This window comes from Heliconius melpomene, chromosome 17, assembly GCF_056956725.1.
Source record: "Heliconius melpomene rosina isolate 202511_hmr_F chromosome 17, ASM5695672v1, whole genome shotgun sequence".
Lineage (NCBI taxonomy): Eukaryota > Metazoa > Arthropoda > Insecta > Lepidoptera > Nymphalidae > Heliconius > Heliconius melpomene.
The window spans coordinates 9,708,629-9,732,537 of NC_140405.1; the positions used below are offsets into that span (position 1 = coordinate 9,708,629).

Here is a 23,909-nt window from a genome sequence, read left to right on the forward strand (position 1 = left end):
TCGTAAACTTATAATTTGCACCTATAGGTTTGTTTTTCAAGTCGTATTATGATAGGTAGCAGCTTCATGCTTTTCCTCGCATTGCAGGATATCCAAAGAAGAGAGAGAAATGAGTGCTTAGAGTCGCACGCTTATGACGAAGTGACATACGAAAAAGGTATTTTGAAATCCAATTTCTTCTTGTCCTAAAAGTTCAACCTATCAAATCAGCAATTCATTTGGCATTAAGTAGATACCTCGTTAATGGTGCTCTCAAAATGGACTTCCCAGTATCGGTTTATCGTTCAATTTACTGTTTTTAGGTTTAATAGACTACTAAGAAGGTCTCGTAGCGTTCCTGGGCGCATGTAAATATTACGAGCACGAAAGATTTACAGGGCATTATGCTGTGAATGCCTAAGCAGACCCTAATTCTTATTCGTGGAAAATAAGCCTATTTTTTTCCATAAAACATAAGCTGGTCACGAAGCGTATATTTTTCTCCTTTTTGAAGTACCTGTTTATAACATATTCAAATATACCAAGAAAAGAAACATAAAATGTTAGAAGATATCAACTTGATTTGAAAAATTTACATAAATGTCACTTTTACATAAACTTTTATAGGTTTTTGTTTGTGGTATTTGTATGAATGTAAACTTTACACACGTGTGTAAACGTCTTATATGTATAGTTATGCTATTTTTATTATGTTTTTTTTTACCTTCACTGATGTATGAGTGGGAATAGCGAAGAAATCTGAAAAGAAAGAAACATTTTTCAAATTAATTAAGATCATTCCATATAATTTTTATTAACTTTCGCACATCTTAAGTGTTTATTGCATATACAAAGTAATTTTCGTAGAAAAGAAGTTACTCAGTTTTCTACTATCCCTCCGTTTTGAGGCAGAACTTTTGTCAGACCTTGTTGGAATCGAACCGACAACCATAACTTGCAAATATCAGAATTTATTAATTGTTCTTCCATTTCTTTCTAATCTACTAAAGTTTATTAAAAAGATAATACGTCTGGGTGGTTATTTTTCTAAATCTCATAATATCTTTGGAATGAACCCTCAGGGGCTATCACCGGGCTTACATTGGCGAGTGCCGACAGCTCCCGTGAGCCTGTTCCTGTTCAATTTCAAATAAACTCGCTATAAATTGTTTTCATCTACAATATAATTTATTATGTTTAGGTGCTTTACTTTGAACTGTTCAAGCGCTACGAATGATGGATTATGAACTGAGACTATAATAATATTTCTGAACAATATCAAAGATTATGCCAGCGTGAATATATCTGTATTTCAACATTTTCAAATAATCATCTTTACTATCTTATACAATACACTTTATATATCTTTTACTAGTGGACCCGAACGTAGCTACGCCCGCTTGAACTATACGAATATTTATTAAATATATTTATGAAATTATTTTCAGTTTTCAATAGAGAGATGCGTTAAGCAAGCTCATTTTGGGTGACGTTTTCTAACAACAACATTCTTTGCAAATCATTGCTTAGCAACGGTAGCATAGCGACGGTTGTTATTAACATGGCAGAATAAATTGCATGTCAAATTAATAAGTATTTTAATATATTGGTTCGAAAATATTACAAATATGAGAAAAAAAAGTATCCTATGTTCATCCCGAGACCCTCAAATATCTCTATATGAGTATTTTATCACAATTAAATTAGCGGCTTGGCTCTGATTGCGTAAAAGACAGACAGACAGACAGATAGAGTTACTTTCGAATTTATAATATAGGTACGGACAAGAGCATAGAATTTTTATTATGAAAGGAATATTTTTACCCATTTTTATTTTAAGTATATGCTTAATTTGCCTTTTTTAACGATTCATCTAACTAATTAACAAGTCACCTAGCTAATTAAAACCTTACTTACCCCAGTGTATAAAACACAGCTTAACTGATTTCTTATATCGTCTAATCATATAATCTTGAATGTAGTTTTTAATGAAAACGTTGAATCTGGTTAATTAAGTTAGGAACCAATTAGGGTTTCAAAGCAGGTAGGTACACTGGGGCTTCGTGCGAGATTACTAGGCTGTGGCGTGTAATCGTACGTTCTCCATACTTGATATTAATTACATACATTTTATATGTGGTTTATATTAAAATGTATGATTTTAATTTCAGTAAAGATTGTTTTAATATTACTTATATTAATATAGGTAGATAAATTCATATTTTTTTATGTTTTTTTTTATATTCAATTAAAGTAAGTTCTGATATTATCAATGGAAGCGGGTATTAATAGGAACTGAGTGTGTTAACACTGCTAAGTGCAGGATACAGCGTGAACGGAATAAAAATAGCCTATAATTCAGAAAAGTTAACAAAAGGTAAGTAGTATTTTCAGCCAATTAAGTATTTGAATTATAATATAAGAATTTATTTTTTTATAAACATTCTATTTTGGATTCTTCATGTTATAAAACAACGTCACACAAAAGTATGAGGTTCGCTTGTATACATTTGACACAGGCGAAGCTGCGAGTAATTCCTAGTATTCTATCCAACGAATGAAAACAAAATAAAAATCCTTACCCTCCAAGCTTAAAATCACAAATTCATTTATCATACGCTTCAATTACGACATTTTTTCCATAATTTATTCGCTAAAAATACAATAATATCTCTCTAGGTAATAGACTGGGTGTCATTAAAGGTTATTGTTGCAGAGTTTCCTAAAATAGCCACGTCCTGCCATAATAGCAGGGGACAGTAATAAAATTATTACATGAACTATGAAAATAGCCATTTTGTATGGTAGAGCGATGTGAAATTTAAAATTATATGGCTAAAGTCGATGTTGCTATACCCTAGCAATTGAATGTATGCGACGACACGCGGTTTATATAGTCACTTTATTTCGTTTTCTTTGCTCTTTTCTTACTGCCATCTCGTCGTATACTCGTGCGGCATCGAACAACGAATCGCATTGAATTTTAAATTCAATTTCTTTTAAAATAGAGTTTAAATTTGCAGAGGAATTTCTTTTAAATACATTGTTCGCTTCACGTGGTGCGCACGATCGTACGTGTTTCGCTTGTTTAGATTTTTTTACGTAATTGCCTTTTATTTCACTATAGATAGCATAGGATGACACAAATTGGTACGAATTCTTTATTAAATTGTGATAGGTATAATTGCCTCGTCCGTCCGTCCATACTGCTAGAGTAATGTGCCTCGGAGCAAAAAATAAAATGCTGCGGTAATAAAATATATTAAATTAAATTAAACTAGAATAGGTAGTAACGACGGTTGTAGGTGCGATTCCATCTCGGGGGAATGAAATATTTAATGTTTTATTTCCACGCCCCGGTAACGAGGCAAAACGTGGCGTTGAATACCGCCACCTAACACTCGATGCCTCGAATGTGAGGAACGGAAGTGTCTTACGGAATAGATATGACTCTAACATTTAACTTCTGCTAAAGTTATTAAAAATATTTCTACTAAAAGACTATTATTATAGACTATTATTTTAATTTCGTAATTATATTTTAAATGAATTATACCATCTTACGCATTAACATTTTAATCTTATGTTCTAAGTTTTAAAGTCGAACTTGTAATTAAGGGAGGCACGCGCCGTAAGCCACGAGGTTAATTGTCCACCAAGTGTCATACAGGAATCTTTATTATATCATTTGAAAAATGCTCTTATTTCTTCTCAATTAGGGATTAAAATCCTATACAAAGAAAGGCAAACCATTGTACCAACCGTTATGTCAGCAATAACTTTAACAGAATGTGGTTTCGCGTCTTTTACTCTCGGACAAAGAAAATACTATCTCAGTTATTAAAAAAAACAGTTTAAACGTTTCCCAGTATGAATTCTACACTAATGATCTTTATTATAGCAATAACAGAGTATTTAGAGGATATTATTGTAGGCTAATTAATATATTTGTCTCATTTTCCTTTATTTAAAGGAAAGTGGGGTGACATGACAGTGTTAGTACTTGATAGTACCACTTTTTAGATTTAATAATTGAGTCCTCTTCTTCTATTTTACGCACATAACCAACGCTATATGAATACAAAAAATAATTCAATTATTGTTAGCATAAAAAAAAATATAGTTCAAAACTTGTATTAAGGTAATCTTATAGAAGATTTTGACCCTATTAAAGAGATCTTTCAACGTACATAATTAATTTTCTTTTAGGAATCTTCTTAGACTCCCTTTAAGGCACTAAAACAAAGTTATATCAAAAGCTTAAGCCTTCAAACGAGCTTTCATTCAAAATTAAGACAATAGAAGTGAAAGAGATTTGTCATTTCGATTCCTTATATTAAATTGTTACATAATTGAAAATACGAAGGAAGATAGATCTGTGTAAAATTACATTGCAGTTGAAATCCATTATTATACAAACGTGATGGTTTAATTACAGCTTGGAGAAATAATCATTTTACTTCTTCGCCCTACGAAGACCGAGTGTGGCGTTCAGTTCTGCTCAACATATAGTGAGTCTAATTTTTTGAGGTAGCTGAAAACGGAGTGTCTTAACTCTAGATTCTCTTTGTTTACCCTGTTATATGCAAATTAAAGCATAAGTTTGAAAAAAAAATCCTACATGTATGCAAGAAAGAGCTTATTGATTAATGGAGACCTCTTTCCGAATCTGGCAAAAGGGTAGCGGAATGCAACGCAAAATTTTTGTCAAGCAGATGGGTTCTCCCATCTGCTTGACAAAAGCGACCAAGCGACAATTCTTCACATGACTAAATTTAAAATACACATAGAAACAAATATACATAAAACATATATTATCGCATAGGCTAACGACTAAAAAGTCTTGTATAATTACTATCATAGTGCGTTTGCAGAGTTATGGCATTTGAGAATCACAAAACGGATTCGATAGCGTGTTGATGTGAAGTTCAACAATTATCGTGAACACGAGTCAAAGCGTGGCGTTGAGTTCTGCTACTTAACTCTCAATGCCACGGAAATTCAGCGTAAATTAGTGAACGGAGTGTCTAAACACTAGGTTCTCTCTACCTTCCCACCCTTCTACATGCGAGATACAGTGTGAACTTGATAATATAACATTAAATTTACCATCGCATGCTCCACTACGCTATTAATAAAGCAGTCATATTAACAAGGCATTTCTTATAACTGCTCTCACAATACAAGCTAAATACAGCGTCAACAATAGGTTATTCCCGTGGGATCGGCCCTCTACGAGTACGGGGAAACGGAATTAAGTAACAATAAGCCTATTGGGTTGATAGGGTTCCCGCAAAAAATGTAAGGATAGCATACAATTGTGGAGTATAGAATTAATATATTTCTTCCGCTTATATCTGTGTGAGTTTCATTAGCTCGCTCTGTAACGAGGCAAAGGTCGGCGTTTACTTCCGCCACTCAATACGCAATGCCTCTAGAAAGAGGCGAAAAGCGGGGAATGAAAGTGTCTAAATGTGTTTCAATATTAGATTCCCAGGTTCCCTCTGCCTATCCTGCTATGTACGGGAAAGAGCGTGAAGCTACAAAAAAAAACAAATTTAGACGCGACATAACTTAAAATCATTAGTTAGGTACTTAACCAAAATATTTGGTACCGGCTTTCGGTATCCGGCTTTGTATTGTGTAATTTTATCTAAAAGGACATTGTTTCGACGTAATTGTCTAAACTATTTGTGTAATGAGATAACGAAACTAGCTTTCGGCATACATATCTGTTTGTGTATTATGTTAATATTTTATATTTACAGAGCTTAGGTTTATAACAAAGCTTTGTAATCTATAGATATTTTTTATTATAAAAATAAAAATAAAAAAATAAGGCTTTAATTTTGGTTTAAGTATGTCGTGACTAGCTGAAAGCGCGATATTTGTGGATTCGATATCGACTCGAAGGAATGATTATATGAAAATTATTTTCACTACCTCTGATATACAAAGCACGGCGTTGAACGCCGCCACTCAACGCACAATGCTTTCAGAATTCGCCGAAAAGTGAAGAAAGGAAGTATCTTAACATTAAGTTCCCAGGATCTCTCTGCCTACCCTGCTACATGCGGGATACAGAGAGAAACTATAAAAAAATATAAAACACGGAATATATCCATAGAAATATCGAATTCAAAAAAAAGGTCAAAAGTTTTTTAACGAGCATCGAGTGAGGTGAGTGGGGATCAGGCGCTGGGACAATTGTACAAACGAAAACATCGTCCGACATTCCACTTGCTGGGTACTTGAACTTTACATAGTAATATCGTATCTGTGGGACTCGTGTGTTTTTATTTTTTTTTCTTTCATTTAGACTAATTGTGAAATCTGGGTTTGTATGGAAAAGTTTTGCAATTTCTTTAAAAATATATAATCTACATATAATATTTAATCTACAATACTCTTCGTTACCATTACTATTCGAGTGGCAGAACTCAATCGACGATTTACGAGAGAAAATGAAAATATTAAACCTAGTGTAAAAATATTCCGTTCTTCACATTTCGCAAAACTTTGAGACATTGCGTGTACATTGGCGATATTCACTACCGCGCTTAATCTAGTTACCGCGAGGAAATGAATATAATTGATTCCTTCGAGTGGGAATCGAACCCACAAACGTACCGCTTATAATCACACGGCGAGCCTCAGTAAAATAATAATATCGAATAAAACCCTTATAAAATTCTTCAAATAGTTGTGGATCTGTGTAATAAATTATTCTATGGCATTCCGCACGCGTCCCTTTCCGCCGTAATTGGAGGTATTTGAAATTTGAACGATAGCCTACTTCGGACATGTGTCCAAACAAAATGTGTAAACCTTTATAAAAGAAATAAAACGATGCTTGGTAGAATTTATAGAAGATACTACGATTCACTATGAATAATGTAATAATTGTATATTGACCATATTAAATAATAAAAAATATATTTTAACACGGAATTAAGATCTTATAGAAATATTTAGAAAATATTAATATATTTATAATACAAAAAATTATTGAAATCTAAAACATAGCACGATTAACCAAAATAAAAGTAAACAAAAATAAATGTTTAAAGTTGTAGGTAGGTATATAAAAAAAACTTAAAAGAATATGTTACAATACTTTAAAAGAGGAGCTTTGTGGCGCAGTGGCACAGCGTCTGGCTGTAAACACGTTCATTTCCACATTCTGGTATGAAAACGTTAAAGGGATTGTTCTAATACTAAATCCTCTCTAGCCTGCGATACGCGGGATAGAGCGTGAAACTAAAAAGAACTTCTAAAGAGCATATAGATTTAAATGATTTACAAAGGTATTAGGACCCAGAGATCCTTCTAACAACTATAAGTAAAGATAAACCTGATCATTATTTTGGTATTAAAGCTTTTGAGGGTCTCCGCAAGCTTAGGGTAAGGTTCTGTTATTTTTAATAAGGTAGGCATTGTTATTTAATGATGTTGATATAAAAATAATATAGAAAATTTAAACAGTATGTATGTGTGATATAACAGATAAACCTCAGGTTGCAGGGCAGAGAGACAGAGACGGGGATAAGTCAGACACTATCACTGACACAGTCAAAACACTCCTACTCCTCTAGCACAGATGCTGTACCATACTATTGTGTAGAGGCCTCAATGTTATGTTCATTATATTTATTATTCTCTTAAAAATGTTTCCATTCCTTCTGTAAAAAATATTATTCTAAATAGCAATAACCTAACCAAACAAGATTGCTATATTTATTCAACAATGTAAAACTTCCCACGTAAATTTTAAATTGCAACCTGAAAACTATTTTTTCATCTGCATTTCCATTCTCATGTCACAGTTATTATCATCGAAGGCCATGTATTGCGCAAAAAAGTAGAAACCGTAGTTTTTCCATTCCAACATTTTTCAATTCAATGCCTCAGCTTAGTGCATAGTTGTTTACCGAACTGTCACCATAGATACACACCCCGTGGAGTGTAGATCAAATGATTCATGAACTCTTTTGGGGTGGAAACAGATAATATAACATTGTATTTTATATTATAGTGCGTACGTCAAATATTTGAATTTAGAATGGTTATTATGGAAAAAAACCCCGTCGATTATAGTTTTTTTGTTCATGTGTTATTTTGTGGTAAATGGAGATGACATCGTGACGTAGTGGAATAGGATGTGAATGTCAACGTGGTGGTTGTAGGTTAATCCCCGCTAGATGCATTTAATTATTTTCTGGTGAAACTCACCGCAGTATTAAAAAAAATCTATATTTTTTTAATTATATTAAAAATATAGTATAGTTATTAGTGATGCTATAGTCTGTCGGCCTACCCTGATTGCAGAAATAAGCCCAAAGCTAAGAAAAAAAACCACCCATTTAGAACTCTATATACCATATTTAAGCGGTATCGGTATTGTAAATGTTCGCGAATATAAGCAATACCATATTAGTGGTTAAAAGTAACAATACCACATATTTAAGTTGCTTTTAATTGTCATACTATTGTACGCGGCTCGGGTTTCTGTTTTACGTTAAAACAAACAAGCGTCGTCTTTCCGTTTCGACGAATGATGTGAAATGACATATGAGCTATAGATACATATAAGAACTTTGTCTCTTTATACAATAGCACAATTGTTTTACTGTTTTATTTTTTTAGCTTTACACTGTAGAAGGAACCTAATATTAAGATACGCCGTTCTCCATACACCATTTAATTTTCGAGACGACACAACGTGGCGGAACTCAACGCCGCGGTTTTTCTCGTTACCAGAGCAAGCGAAAAATATTATAAATTAAATTTCCTTGAATGAGAATCGAACCCACAACTTGTCGTGCTTATAAACAATATGAGTATAATATATTAAATTGCAACTTTAATACTTTATATACAATTGTCAGTTGCATCCTACGATTATATTCAAAACATTCGCTATCTATTCACATTCACTCTTTCTCATGCTCGTCTAATCAGTATGCAATGCGTCTCCACCGGCTACTATCGCGGCTATGATGTTGATGGGAGCTTTAGACATGTAGTTTTACTATTATTAACCCAAGTTTTTTTATGGTTCCCTACGTTTTACTGGAATTTACTGGTAAATACAGAGAAGAACTTAATAAAATTGATGTTATGTAAACGAACTATTTCAGTGATAACGCAAAAAGATCCTGGGCCGTGGTAGATCCGAAGTTAGGATATTTGATTGCAATAAAAAATAAAAATAGTACAGATATTTTTGTTACCCTAAAGAATAAAATATTCTCATTGCTATTCAAAATGTAAGCTCAACTACGAATATTTCAAAAATACATACATTTTAAAATAATGGAAATAAAAATTTTTATGGAAATTATTTACTTTACAACATATTTAAATTACGTGAGTTATCATAAAAGTGGCATTTAGAAATCAAAAGTGTCCCACTGTTTATTATGCATGCCCCCACTTCTACCAATCAACATCCTTGCCTCCCGGGAGATGCACGACCGTCGCATATTAACAACAAAAACAAACATATTCAAATTTGGACTTTATTACCTTTGCATTAAAGACTGCACTTTATAAAATGCAATATCAATTTGCTATTCAATTTGCAACTTTATTACTTGTAGTTAAGGTTTAAAACTCTTATGGAATTGCATACGAACGCCCAAACTTGTATTCAATTGTAGATCCTATTTACTATTAGAATAAATATCAAAATCCCTAGTCAAAGTACAGTGCATTGCTCCTGGACACATCAATGCATTTAAAATGTCTACGAGATTTGAATTCGCTTGATTGTTGAATTTAATTCAAAGACGATCTATCATATTTTTTCATATTATAACCTTATGCCCTTAACGCATTCTGTTTTAGCTTTTCGAATATTTTTTTTTATTATCTGTTTTGTGCATATAGTTTTCTGTGCTGGTGTGTTTTTAACTGACTACGGATTCAAATTGCTGTTTAAATTATTAATCATTGTCATTATAAAAATAAATAACACCATTATTAATCAATACTTAATCAAAACATTATTATATAATTTATGATTGTTAATGATATTTGACAACTATTCGAAATTTATTTATGTAATTATTTTAGGTATGATGTTATGATTTTATTGATAATTCATGTTATTTGAAATTTTACTTCTGGAAATGAAGATTTGTTTACCGCTTGAAGCTGTAATTTCTTACCTTATAGAAGGGTATTTTTATTTAAATAACTGTAGGTACTAGACCAAATAATATTTAAAGAAATAAAGCAAAGAAAATTAACGCAAAAACTAAGAAAATGACAATATATATTTATTAAATCAAAGACAAGTTTCGAATAATAGTTCTTCCATGTAATGTAGAAGCTAATTAGAGCGTTGCAAGATCGCGTGTACTCTTAATGAGTTTTTAATCGATTCTAAGCAAACGTGAAGTTCATTAATTATTTTTTATTAAGCAAAATAACATTTAATTAATATTCTCCGCCATACAGATTGCATTATTATTCGTCATTGACAATATTCATAATATAGAACTGCTTCCAAATTGATATCATTTATAGCATTAGATAATATATAAACAATCGTTTTTATATATTTTCGTCTGTGGAGTTTGTTGTATGGAGGGTAGAAATCAAAATCAAAGTCTAAGAAGTAGTCACCCGGAGATATTTTATAATTAGAACTAAATCCGGCGGAAAGTAGGGATCAGAGTGTCTTAGCACTAGGTTCCCTCTGCCTACTAACTAGTAACTCTGGTTAACAACGCACTGCTTTATTGAATCTATTCCAAATATTATATTGCAACATATGCATCATAATCCTTGCAACCTAAGCTAAGCTTAATAATTAATGTATCTCAAAAAAATATGTTATTAGTAAAACATTTTCAGCTTCACTATAATAATTCGCAATAATTCACAAGTTTTACCGTTATCGCCGATAAACCATGGATAAATGGCTAGTTTTAAGTTATATTTGTTTACTCAAATGGACGTTTGTCGCAAGTTTCTAAATAGGCCATTAAATGTCAAGTGTTATTTACTGTCAATAATTTATTGAATATCATAAATACCTTCGGATACTTTGGGGCAGGTCTAATTGACGCAATAAATCGCCAATAGCTTACCCAAAAATAGGTCAAGCAACTAAACATAATATATAAATATTAAAATAACTACTTCTTTATATTTTTTTTTATATTACACTATATTCTTTAATTTACCTAGATAGAGACTCATCATCATTTTAATTTTTATTTACACTAAGTCTACTCTTATATTTGCATTTATTATTTACTTTATTTTTATAACATTTTTATATTTTAATTATAGTACTAACAAAACCTTTTTTTATATATTTACAAGCTTTATTTTAATTGGTCGTGTTAGAATGTATGTTATTCTAAGTGAAATCTCGCAAATGTCCAATTGAGCTGAAATTTAAATTACGTCTTTAGTTCTGATGACAATTAAATTAATCAACATTATTGTTAATCCAAAATGGCCTCCGCAAAAAAATGGCGAATTACAGTTTTTTACACAATCTACCTTATAAGATTTTAAATAAAAAATGTTTTTAAAAAGATTTTATATTAATACCTATTATATTTTAGTTTTCGTTTAATTTATAAGACCATAAAAAAAATATTGTATAAAATTAGCCTTCCCTTAGTTTGAGATCCGATGACAGGTATCCCAGAGGTAATACTACCTTAGCCTGTATTTACAATAAGTACAAAAATAACCGGGATCATTACATCCATATTTTTTATAAATAGCCGACACACGTTCGCCAACACATGTTTGATACAAAATTATACCCTACGCTCCAGCAATAGAATATAATTTGGAAAAATCTAACGAAAATGCTTATGAAATTCATTAATCACTTACTATAATGGCAGTATCTGGAGGGATACAATGCAACCTTTGCGAGTGACCCCGCCAAGAGATCGTTTGGCTCGTCAGTTGGTACAGTTAACGACACAAACTTTAACGAAAGTTAAATGAGTTAAGATACGAATTCTATATTATATACATATACGGGTAATTTAAGACAAAGCGTAATAGTACGTCGTTGAGTTCCACCAGGGTCAAAATAAGCGCGTTATAAATGGAAAATAAAAATTCTATTAAACATTTTGTTTGCGACAGTACTTGCATTTTAAACTACATAACTTTGTTGATGCCCCATCGAATTAGGATCAGTGGAGTTATCTGTTTCGTGCTGAGTTATGCATATTATTACAGGTTATTTTAATTTATATGTAAAAGATTCATGTTAAACTAAAAAAAATATTTAATAATTCCTTGAACTCATCATTTTTATTTCTGGTTATCAAATTATCTGTGTTATTTTTTTTTATTTAGCATTGCCTGTTGATTGGCGAAACTTAACGCAGAGCTTTTGCCTAGGTGCCGGAGCGAAGAAACAAAAATATTAATAAATAATAATTCCTCCCCACGAGTGGAGATCGGACCCAGAACAGACGTGTTACAGACACACCTTGGGCCCTACGCCACGACTACCTAATATCTCTAATTTTAAATATCTTTATTAAATCCGGAACAAGTTCATAGAACTGCATCCCAGTCAACCTGCCGAGGTAACTGATATCATCTCAAACGCACCAGCATCGTCGATCGATTGGACCTGCAATTTCGCGATGTAATTTATTATAACAATAAAGAGACACGAGCCCGATCATATCGTGCACGGAGAGACGCCCGCGGACTGATGCCGCAAATCTGTTGAGCTTAGTGCTGAGATATATCATATTGGGTACTTTTAGTTTATAGTATTGAAAGTGTTATATATTTGTTTTATTTATAATTTATAATTATAATTAATAATATTATTTTAACAACAAAAAACCGAAATAAAAGAGTAAGCTATGAAAATTTAAGACTTATATGATTTTCTCATGGATAGCATTGTTAGAACTGGGCCAAATTAAAATGCAATCACACGCAAAGCACTAGTTTCCAAATCAAATTTCATTCAAATCAAAATTGGTTCACCCAGTCGAAGGTTCCGAGGGGTAACTAACAATAAAAAATATAATCGAATTGAGAACCTTGTCCTGTTACAGAAATCGATTAAAAAGATTATTTAAATTAACTCCTTTTTCAAGTATCATTATCATTTCATAAACGGCCACAAAATGTTTTGAAAATTTGCACATATACAGAGTACGGGAACAGGACAATGCAATGTGTCAAATAATTGTCTTTATTTAAAAAGGAAAGAAATATAAATATTACTTTCAACGGGAATCAAACCTACAAACGTTATAACTAATACATTAGGTACTCACATTATTTTATATTCAACTCATATAAACAAGTGAATATTAACTTAAATTCCGTAATACTTCTATCCTATTGCAAAATAAGCAACTGCATACTAAAAAAGCTTTTAAAAGCTTTACAAAATAGGTTTTCCATTCTGTGTTGAAGCGCAAATAACTTTACAAATTCAATGGGACGTACGCTTAAAATTGCACTGTGACCGGCGCCCGTAGCTTTTTAACAATGTATTAAAATCGTAGAGAGCGAAAACTTTTAATTATTCAATGTTTACAAACGTGAGTTTTACTATCGAATATATTTTTAGGTACCTTCAGAATTTCCAATGAAGGGTCCAGATTTCAGCGAAAACTGAGGAACAGAATTGTTTTAATGGCAACGGACACTCCGTTAAAAGTAGGTTCCTAGGTTCCCTATGCCGACCCTGCTACAGATACAACGTGAAGTTAAGAAAAGGAACTAAAAATATTAATATTAAAACTATTTTTTTCTCTATTCTCTTGCCTTGAGTAACATAAACACTATATTATAATATGATTAACTTCTCTGAAGCTTCATTAAAAACCATTTTAAATTCCACGCAACAGGAAAGTCTTTATTGGAAGGCAAGCCCTGAAGCTACGTAGATATAAAATCTGGGATCCCCATACGTAATTAAGACAGTGGGTATAAACTGCAACTCATTACTCTATCACGTTATACTTTACAGGTAATAACGCTAAATTCCTTTAAGTATAAATTAAGATATGTTTTCTGATTTGATTGATTATTTTCCCTACAGCAAACGAACGAACCATCGAACGTTGTGCTTTTCGCGCGTACATTTTATGTATATATACATACGTACTATTTGGACCTAAAATTTTTCAACCAATCTAATCTTTACAAGCAAACCCCGTAAAATTTCCAGGTGTCCCGACTGTTAATAGTAATCTACTTTTGGGTTTGTTTTAGAAGCTCCTTTCCTCAAAAGGACAAATCGGAAACAATCGATCTTACTTAACTGATTTTTAGTATCATCAATTACAAGATTGCGGTGGACTGTTTTCAATTTTTTTTTAGGTTTATAATAATGGAGTGCTGCTGGTATTTACTTAAAATATTTACATAAAACACTCAGGGAAAAGAAATACTCAATATTTGCTTTGCTCTGGTAACAAGGCAAAGCACGGCGTTCAGTTCTGCCACTAAACACAATATCTCGAAATTTGATCTGTGAATTGGGAACGGAATATCTCACTATGTTTCCCCTGTTAATCCTGCTGTACGATAAAAACCTGAGTTACTAGTATCCAAATCAAACAAACCAACTATAAGAACCCAAGCTGACAACACCAATTATATTTCACTCCTTTCTTTACATAAAATGTCTTACATGAAGCGATTATAAATTAGATTAAATGTATAATTCAAGTTGCAACACCATTTACATCACTTGACAAGCAATGGACATCCGTCTAGATTACATCGCCATCAGTTGTTAGAGGAGGGATGACCGACAATGAAGTTAATTACAGTTAGCAGCTCAAATACACTGAGATATAGCTACTGCTTAGCGGTAATGTCAGAGCTTTAACATACGCATAGTAAATATAATATGGTATAGAAACATAGATCTATGTACCTATATTTATGGTGCAATGCGACAAAGCACGGTGTTTGGTTCCGCCAATAAATACGAAAATAATAGGCGTAGTGTTAAAACACTCCGGTCTCCACTTCCCGCCGATTTCTATAGGCATTGCATATTGAGTGGCGGAACTCTATGCCGCGCTTTTATCTCGACACCAGAGTGAATTAAATTAAATTCATTGAATGAAAATTATTTAATTTCCTCGAGTTGAAGTCGAGCCTACAGCTGTCTCGCTTACAGTCACATCTTGTGTGACACAAGTAAAGTTACACAAAAACGTAAATCTCTAATATCATGAGTTTTTATATAGAAAATGAATAGAAAATAAACAGAAACATTGTTAGGATTGTATCTGCTCGGCGTTCTACTACAATATTTAAAAACCTATTTGCGGTTTTTATTCTGGAATTTAATAAAGAATAGCTTTTCCCTTCATCTAATGTATTTCTAGAGAAAAATAGTCTTAGAAAATGTATTTCTACAAAGATTGTTATTAATTTTTCATCTTTTTTTCTTTTTTGTCACCTAATTTTACGCTTTCTACTTTCAGTTTGTTAGGTTCTAGATTAACATAAAGTACCAAGTAAGCCAGTACTGGCGCAAGTGCACAAGTGTGTGACTATAAAAGCAACAGGTTGTGGGTTTGACTCCCACTCGAGGAAATTAAGTATTTAATATTTTCATTTGATTCGCTCTGGTGTCGAGGCAAAGCACGGCATTTAGTTCCACTATTCAACACGAAATGCCTCAAGAATTTGGCAGTAAATGGGGAACTGAGTGTCCTAACACTCCCTCTGCCTGCAGCAGGGTTGCATGAAGACGGATACATACGCGAAGCTAAAAAACAAACTTTAAACTAAACACTGTATAATCATATCCAAAGACATTCTAATACACATTTAAATAAAACGTCCACAATAATTACATATAGGCTATCCATATAACATATAGTTATGCGCGTCCTCCTCTGGCCTACCTTATATTCAGTAACAGGATCCCAATGGCCGTGTAATAGGTTTTTTCCTCACTTTCCGAGCTCCCCACTGAGAAATTAGTTTCTAAGAATCGATTAGACGCCTTAATGGAAGGAGGAGGTTTAATTTAGGGTTTCGTCTTAAATTTTACGCTACTTTTATATGTTATTTATTTATCATTTTCTGATTTTAACTTTGTATTAATAAAAAAATATTAGAAATACGGGCCGATAATTATGATTATATTTAATTTAAAATATGCATATATTGTTCAATAGGTAAAATTATTTGTTTACATAAATTATATTAAATATTGCTATTCTCAATTCTCACATCAAATATTTGGAAAATTGAGGAACGAAGTGTCTTGTTCTAAACACTCTCTGCCTCTGTGCGGGATACAGCAAGAAGCTTAAAAGATAATTTTAAAAAAGAAATTAGGCTATACAAAAAGCTCTCCCAAAATTATATATCTTACATAAGCATCTTTTGTTAAGAATAACGGAATAGTAACATAGTAATACGTAATGTAATTAATGTATAAAAAAACACACGTTTCTGTTGATTAATAAGCAAAACCTATAATTTTTTAGTTTATATCCAAAATATAATAATAGATGAAACCGAAAGCCACCTACAATAATTACTAAGATGTTTACAATAAAGAGAAATTATAATCATTTAAAAGCTCCTTACATTTCCAAAGGTACAAAGAAAAGCTTAAATTACGAAAAGCTCTTTCTAATTTATATTTATACTATGTAAGTTTATTCACTGAGAGGCCATGAATATTTATAGAATTTTGGATCTTGCATATTTAGTGAGGTCCAATGTTGCGACAAGTGTTACCAATTAGACTACTTATTCGTTATTCGTCACTTCTGTGTTATTTAACAACATTGAAAATTAGGTTAGGTTAGGCAGCGTTCTGATTATTTTGGGTTAATTAAATGTTTTTAATGAGGCCAGCGAGGCCATTCGTGGTACAAATGTATGACTATAAATGGGACAGGTTGTGGGTTCCCACTCGGAAAAAATAATTATTTAATATTACAGCTTCACGATGTATCCCACACATGGCAGGGTAAGAAATGAGAATGTATTGTCAAGACAATCCTTTTTCAGTTTTCCGTTTGAAATATTCCATGTTGAGTGACGGAACTTAACGCCGCACCTATTACCAGGACGGGAAAACGAAATTATGTAATGAATTTACTCGAGAATCCCAACTACACTTCATATCGTCATTAAGAACTCAAATATTTTTTAAAAAGCTCATACAACTTAAAAGCTTAAAAGCTCTTAAAGTTACAAGTGTATTTGTAGTAATATTACGATCACATATAATTATTACTACTGATATGGAAATATTTATATATACGTATTTTGGGTAACCCAAAACACAAAGCACGCATGCGTGGTGTCACCCCACAGTGCGTTCACCTCTGGGGGGACGTGCCGCAAGGTCGCCGAGATATTTTCTTATTGGGATGAATTCTTGGTCTGTATTACTGTTGGTAGTTTTCGTTGTTAATTCTAGATAAGAGGTTTTAATTGATAGTTGTTGCTTAAGTTTAGTTTAAGTAAAAATTAAATTTTATTTTTAGAAATTAACAGATACGGTGCAATTACAATAATGACTAAGATTGATAACACCGAAGAACCGACTTTTTTCTTATTTAATGAAATTTCTGTTATTACGAGTACCATATGATGTTGAGATGTTTCTTTTAAATAGTAGTCAATCTTAAGACGTTTATTTAAGGCCTAGTCGTCACCGGTGGCGTGTTTGAGTGAAGCTTGATAAAACTTTTAGTGTACCGGGGGTACACTAAAAAAGAGGGGGGGTTAGGTGTTCCCCACTTTCCACCGAAATCTGGAGGTATTCGGTGTTGTGTGGCAGAACTCAATGCCGTGCATGATTCGTTATCAGAGCGATAAAATGAAAATATTTCATTTTCTCGAGTGGTAATCGAACTTACACTCTGTCACACATTCGCTTACCTTGATTTGTGGGCGTCAATAAGTTTTTATTTTATTAGCACAGATTTAAATTAGTTTCATTCAATCGGTAACATATAAGTTACATGCGTCACTTTGCTCTATATTTCATATTGTTATAGTTTCATATCTAGTGGAATATATTTTCATACATCCTCTATCTGATTAAATTGGTAGAAAGTTTCCAAGAAAATTGGGTTTCCAGGGCCAGAAAATTCTGATATTCCCAGACGGCAAATGGGTACGCAAATAAGGTCTTCGCAGGCACATAAAAGATGAATAACAAATGTTTTAGGCTTATAACAATATAAACGGACATTAAAGAAATATTCTATGCTTTTTTAATGTAACAATATTCCATGTAATTCCATGTTCTTAGCTTATCTAAAAAAAATTAGAATAAAATGCCTTAGATCAAATAATATTATTGTGTTTCTATAAAGTGTCTTTTTTATGAAGTGAATATGTCACTCACCTCAATATGATGATGAGAATTTACAATGAAATAATCATGATATCAAATTCAAGTTGTTACAATAGAATACTTACTTACTTCTTTTCCTGTAAATGACAATACTTTTAGTTTATATCTCGTAACTACCATTTCTGATGCAATTAAGTTTTAGTATACCAGAGCACTGTTTTTCATGCAAGTTTTTTGTTATATATATATAAATTAAATAAATTTCGGATCGTCTAGAGAAAAATGCACTAATACAAAAATAATAAACTTCAAATTCTCTCTCTTTGCGTTTGTTTTTTACTTTATGTAATATTTTTCTCTATTTTCAGGTATGTCTCGAGTATAAGAGACTAGTTTACATTCCTCACTTTCTTCAGAAGATCTTTTTCTTTACAGAAACAAAGCGAGTTAAGTAGCTAAAAGTCATTGTTTGTCTTATCGATCCCGGCAAACAAAATAATCTTAATAAATTTTTGCTCTTGTGGGAATCGAATCCACAGTCTTCAGGAGTATAATGAGTCCTTTACTGGTCTCATAAATATATGTAATATATTTTTACTTTTAAATTTAACAGATTTAAACAAATTTCATATTCAATTCCAAAAGTATAATATTATTATTGAAAATACAACCACCTCTACAGTATACAGGATAACAGCAATAAACATAAACATAGTGGATTTCTGTAACATTTTTCATACCTACTCAACAGATCTTATACGAACTTCCGTTGCTAACAATGGAAATAAAAAAAAGCTATTCATACCACAAACAATAACTTTGAAAACAGTCGAGCACCGAGTTCCTAGCAACCTCCTTTTCATGGTAATAGGTGTAGCGTAGGCTTAAACGTTTAAACTGCATTGGTATATATTGTTGTGGCATTCCACTAGTGTCCTGCCCCAGTTTTCCTCGGAAAAATTACTTTAAAAACATAATTTATGGACGTTTGTTTTAAAAATAATGTTTTTGAGATGTCGTTAGTTTAATTATTATGTGTTTGCGTTACAAATAGTCTTTGTTTTTTTTATTATAAAATTCTAAATGGTAAGTTTCTACATTATAAAAAAAATATGATCTTGACTAGATTTCAGCCTTATTAATATTATTATTACCTTATTAGTAAGTATTTTTATGGTAATCAAAAATCTTAAATACTATTAATTATTAAATATTTAAGATTTAACTACTATTAATTGAGCATATTTCCTATGTAAAAGGACTATAACATAGAAACGTATTCATTTGTAAAATGGTAATTGTTTTTCTGTAATGAAATTACCAAGTACTATAAGGAACTTAATAGCTAGCGCTTAGGTATCTATATAATTTTAGAATATATGAAGACTTAAAAGCAGATAATATCTTACTGCCTGTGGTTTTTCGATTTAAGTAATGTAAATACCTGAGAAAATATTTTATTATTTACTGCTGAATGAAAGTGTCTTAACTGAAATAGACTGTGTTAATACTAGGTTCCCTTTACTTCTTTGGTCTTGCTTGATTCGTACCCAGGCTCTATGCTGCTGTGATAAGCCAAAAATAGAAGTAATAATTGATAAAAAGGCGAAGGTTCCGTCTCAAGTTCTTCTAACACATATATATGAAGCACGTAATACATCAGTAATGATAATATCAATAACTTTCAGTTAGATTACAGCAATCCCTATAAGAGTAATGAAAAGAAGTTAGTTATTAGTTTCTGCGTTTTCATTCCAACTCGTTAATAGACGCCATTAACGCGGCACTTACTTGAATGGTGCGGACTATAAAAGAATTTAGTTCGAAGATATTGATTTAACTTATAAGTTATTATTACTATATTATATTCCGTAATTACTTATAATGTGTATTTAATTATGAATTGCCTAATAAAACGAGTTAGTTTTGAGTTCGATTCTCACTTGTGGGAATTTTTAATTGAATTGGTTTCATCTCCACTCTGCTTAGAGAAAATACAATTCGTAAGGCAATTTGAGCGGAAAGTGAAGAAGAGGAGTGTCTTGGCACTAGGTTTTCTGTCTACCCTGCAATTCGAGGAAAAGTGTGTATCTGATTTCTAAGATTAGGCTACAAATTTCAGTATTGTTGACAGTAATTTATCATAACAACTAATATAAGATGTACTTAGTTGTTCCTATACATATATTAATTTGTTATGTTTCTGTTCCCCATCCCCATCTATCATATCAAATTAATATATTATTTTAATTTGGGGCCAGTCATGGCGTAGTGGGTTAAAAATAGAAAAAAATCTCTATTGATATTGATATTAGTGGACACTGAATAACAGAAATTTCAAAATTTAACTTAATTCCATGAAAAGAAAGAGAGCTACAAACAATTTCAACTTACCTTAATTTTCAAAGATTTAGACACAATCTTTCAACTTCATTGTTTTACATGAACTACATATATTCCATAGACCGTTTGTTGGCAACAGTTCAGGTATAATTTGGAATCATCACCCCTCCCACATGCGACAAACACATCGTTTCACATATGACTTATGTTAAGTGCCTTTTAGTGTAGTTAGTCTTCCCCCTTTTGTTAAAAAGCTCGTGCAAGTCCATATATACATTATATTCTATATATTTTTTTGTTTTAGCAAAAGAAACCTACTGTTAAGAGTTAATACACTCCGTTTTCCATAATATTCGTAAAAAAATACCATAATTGGTCCAATTAATAGGTATTAGATATATATAAAGTAAAGAACTATAGAACACTTTATACCTGAAGGGACCTGAACAGTTTAGAATGAGAGGCACAAGGTATAGCTTCTACAGAGGGTAATATGCCTCTTGTTATCGGTGGGTGTGATGCTCAGGTAAATTGCTTGCCTTGTCACCTGGAGCTTAATTAAAAATGTTGGTGTAGATTCAATTTTGTAGTTTTTTACCTTTTAATTTATGTAGCAGCTAGTAATATTATTATCGAGATAATTACTTATATGATTTATTTTGAGATAATTACTTATATGGTTCATTTAATCTTTGATAATTCTTGATTTTATTCTTTACTCAATTGTCGCATAATAATAGGTACATAGAAATTCATGATATACCTACATTTAGTTTTTTTTTATTTGTTTCTTTTTGTAGGTACTTGTACATAGTAAGGGAGCACATCTAAGTTGGTTAAAATAGAAAAAAAAACAGATAAAGTTAATAATTTAATAAGATATAAATATTATGTTGGGCTTATTAATTATGTCCTCCTTTGCCTTATTCTACGATGTATCATATAAAAATAACACAAATATACCGATATTACCAGACAGGAAATACAGTATATATATTAACACAATAAGGACTATTGGGCCCTGTCCTTCCACGCCAGTGGGCACAATACATAGACAATATTAAGCAACCCCTGCAAATTTAACTTCTATTTACATACAAAAGCTCACTCACCCTTCACGAGAAAGCTTCCGAAACCACTGAAAATATATCACCACAAATATATAGAACACATCACGTTCCTTACATAACACTAAAGCTGAGGAATCAGTTCGAAAAACTTCATATCAATATAGTGTTTATTTTTATTTTCGATGTCCTTCGTAGGCGCGAACCGTCGAGCGATTCAGATCTGCGACTGGACGGTATCGAGCGAGCGGCCGCCACTCCCCCGCGCCTCTCTAAACCAATTTATAATACATACAGCATCCCTACTAAAACACCCCAAAACAAAACCATCCTTCTACCACGGTAATAGAGCTGAGTTTGCTCTACCAGATAATTGCCGCAGAGGCAAAAACGGCGGCGGTTTTTACAGAATCGCGAAGGGTGCGAATAGTACGTATTCGATTTATAATTGAAATCTACGTTGAATAAGGCATTTGACTTGCAATGAGTGATTGCTGTTCCTGTTAATTAGACTGAGTTACTTCCCACCCTCGTTTTTGTTTACTGAGAATATTTAACTTACTACTTAAAACGGATATATTATAGTTTAAAATTTTCCAAAGAATAGGTTGAAATGTAAGATAGTGTTACTGAGTTACGAGCGGTTGGAACACATTCATAAAAGTTCATATTTTGCGAAGGTTAAGCGAATTTTTGCTCGCCTGGGAGAGCTATTTGGCAAGTTTTCAAGATCCATCGCTGCATATTGTGGGCCACATGAAGTTGATCGCCGCGCTGCGCTCAAGTGACATGCTCCGGACTTACTCGTAATGCTGCTCGCGTCTATCATCGCAGATTGTTAAATAATGGCTAAACTGAAATAGAATATACTGTAGACTTTATTAAATTTTCATGACACAGCCGGCGTTGTGTTTTGGCACTCAACACGGAAAGACCTCCAGAATTCGGCGGGAAATGGGGAACGGAGTGTTAGAACAGGGAACCTATCCCATCGGCTTACCCTGCTGAGAATGAGATACAGCGTAAAGCGAATAAGAACCTTAAAGAAGAAAAGATTACATAGAAATTTTTTATAAAAGTTTCTATATAATCTTATTTATATTTAATTGTGGTCCGAATTCATAGATTTTTTCTAGAGTCGATAAAATAAAACCAGGGTAACTACCATTTACTTTAGTTGTAAGAAGTTGCCACGTAAATCACCTAAATCAGAACTAAATAAAACTACAAGCTAGACACAATGTTGGCTGTAATATAATTATATTGTTGCGAAGGGTCTTTCTCTCCTCACATCCGCGCGCGGACGAGACGCGGCCTTTGAGGGATAAATCTCATTTTTATTAATTCTATCGGAGCAATCTTTTGAATTTTTACTTGCTATTAAATGTTTTATGGGGAAAGCTACTGATATTTTTTGTTTGATGCTGGTTTATATTTTAGGGCTGTACTGCACAAGAAAAAATGGAACCTTTATAGGATCATTTTGTTGTCTGTCTGTCTATCTGTCTGTGGGTCCGTCCGTCTGTTAAGAGTATTTTTTTCCAGATTGCGTGAGGTTTCAAGTCTTGGAGCACATATATCACGAAAAAAAGAGCCATTAAAAATTTACAATTATGTTCATATCAGACAAAATGAGTGCATACACTGGCACATATACGCTGGCATATTTGTTTTGTCATCTTTCGTAAGTCTCGTTCCCGTTAACCTACAATCCTAATAAAATTGATACTGAACCCTTGGTGGATAGATCCTATTCGTAGGTACTTGTCCGAATTCTGGATTTATATGATCACAAAGTCAATTTATTATTATTCTCTTTTAGGAAAAAAAATGTGTTGAAAAAGCATGACGTCAGATTCGAGGAAACCACATGCGAAGGTTCTCTTAATATGTAAAATACAGAGAAAGGATTATTCTTATTACTATATTCTTTCTGCTTATTTCGAAAACCATGGGAACTGCAGAATACTACAGACTAAGAAAAAGTTGCGTCTTAACTCAAGCATTACTAAAAAATCTATTATTATATATGTTGACATGAATGACGGATCATTCATGGCAACATATGAATGGAAAGATTTCTTTCATATTTATAAAAATATAAGAAAACCATTACATTATATCAGAAAGAACGTATAAAACTGTTGCGTCCTAAAAACACAACAAAGATTTATTTTCATACAATGGAACTGTACACGTTGCTATAT

General features: G+C 32.3%; 1 protein-coding gene across 2 annotated transcripts in view; it reads right to left on the reverse strand.

Annotated features, from left to right (window-relative positions):
* Window positions 1-21,920, reverse strand: part of Prosap (SH3 and multiple ankyrin repeat domains prosap) — a 145,022-nt gene extending 123,102 nt beyond the window's left edge. The window contains exons 1-2 of one of the 2 annotated variants that reach the window (XM_085201265.1): window positions 21,748-21,920; window positions 704-738 (exon numbers count right to left, since the gene is read on the reverse strand). The gene's annotated coding sequence lies outside the window, so the exon portion shown is untranslated. The remainder of the gene's footprint in view (window positions 1-703; window positions 739-21,747) is intronic. The other variant, XM_085201266.1, reaches the window with a different exon arrangement.
* Between the last annotated feature and the right edge of the window lie 1,989 nt (window positions 21,921-23,909).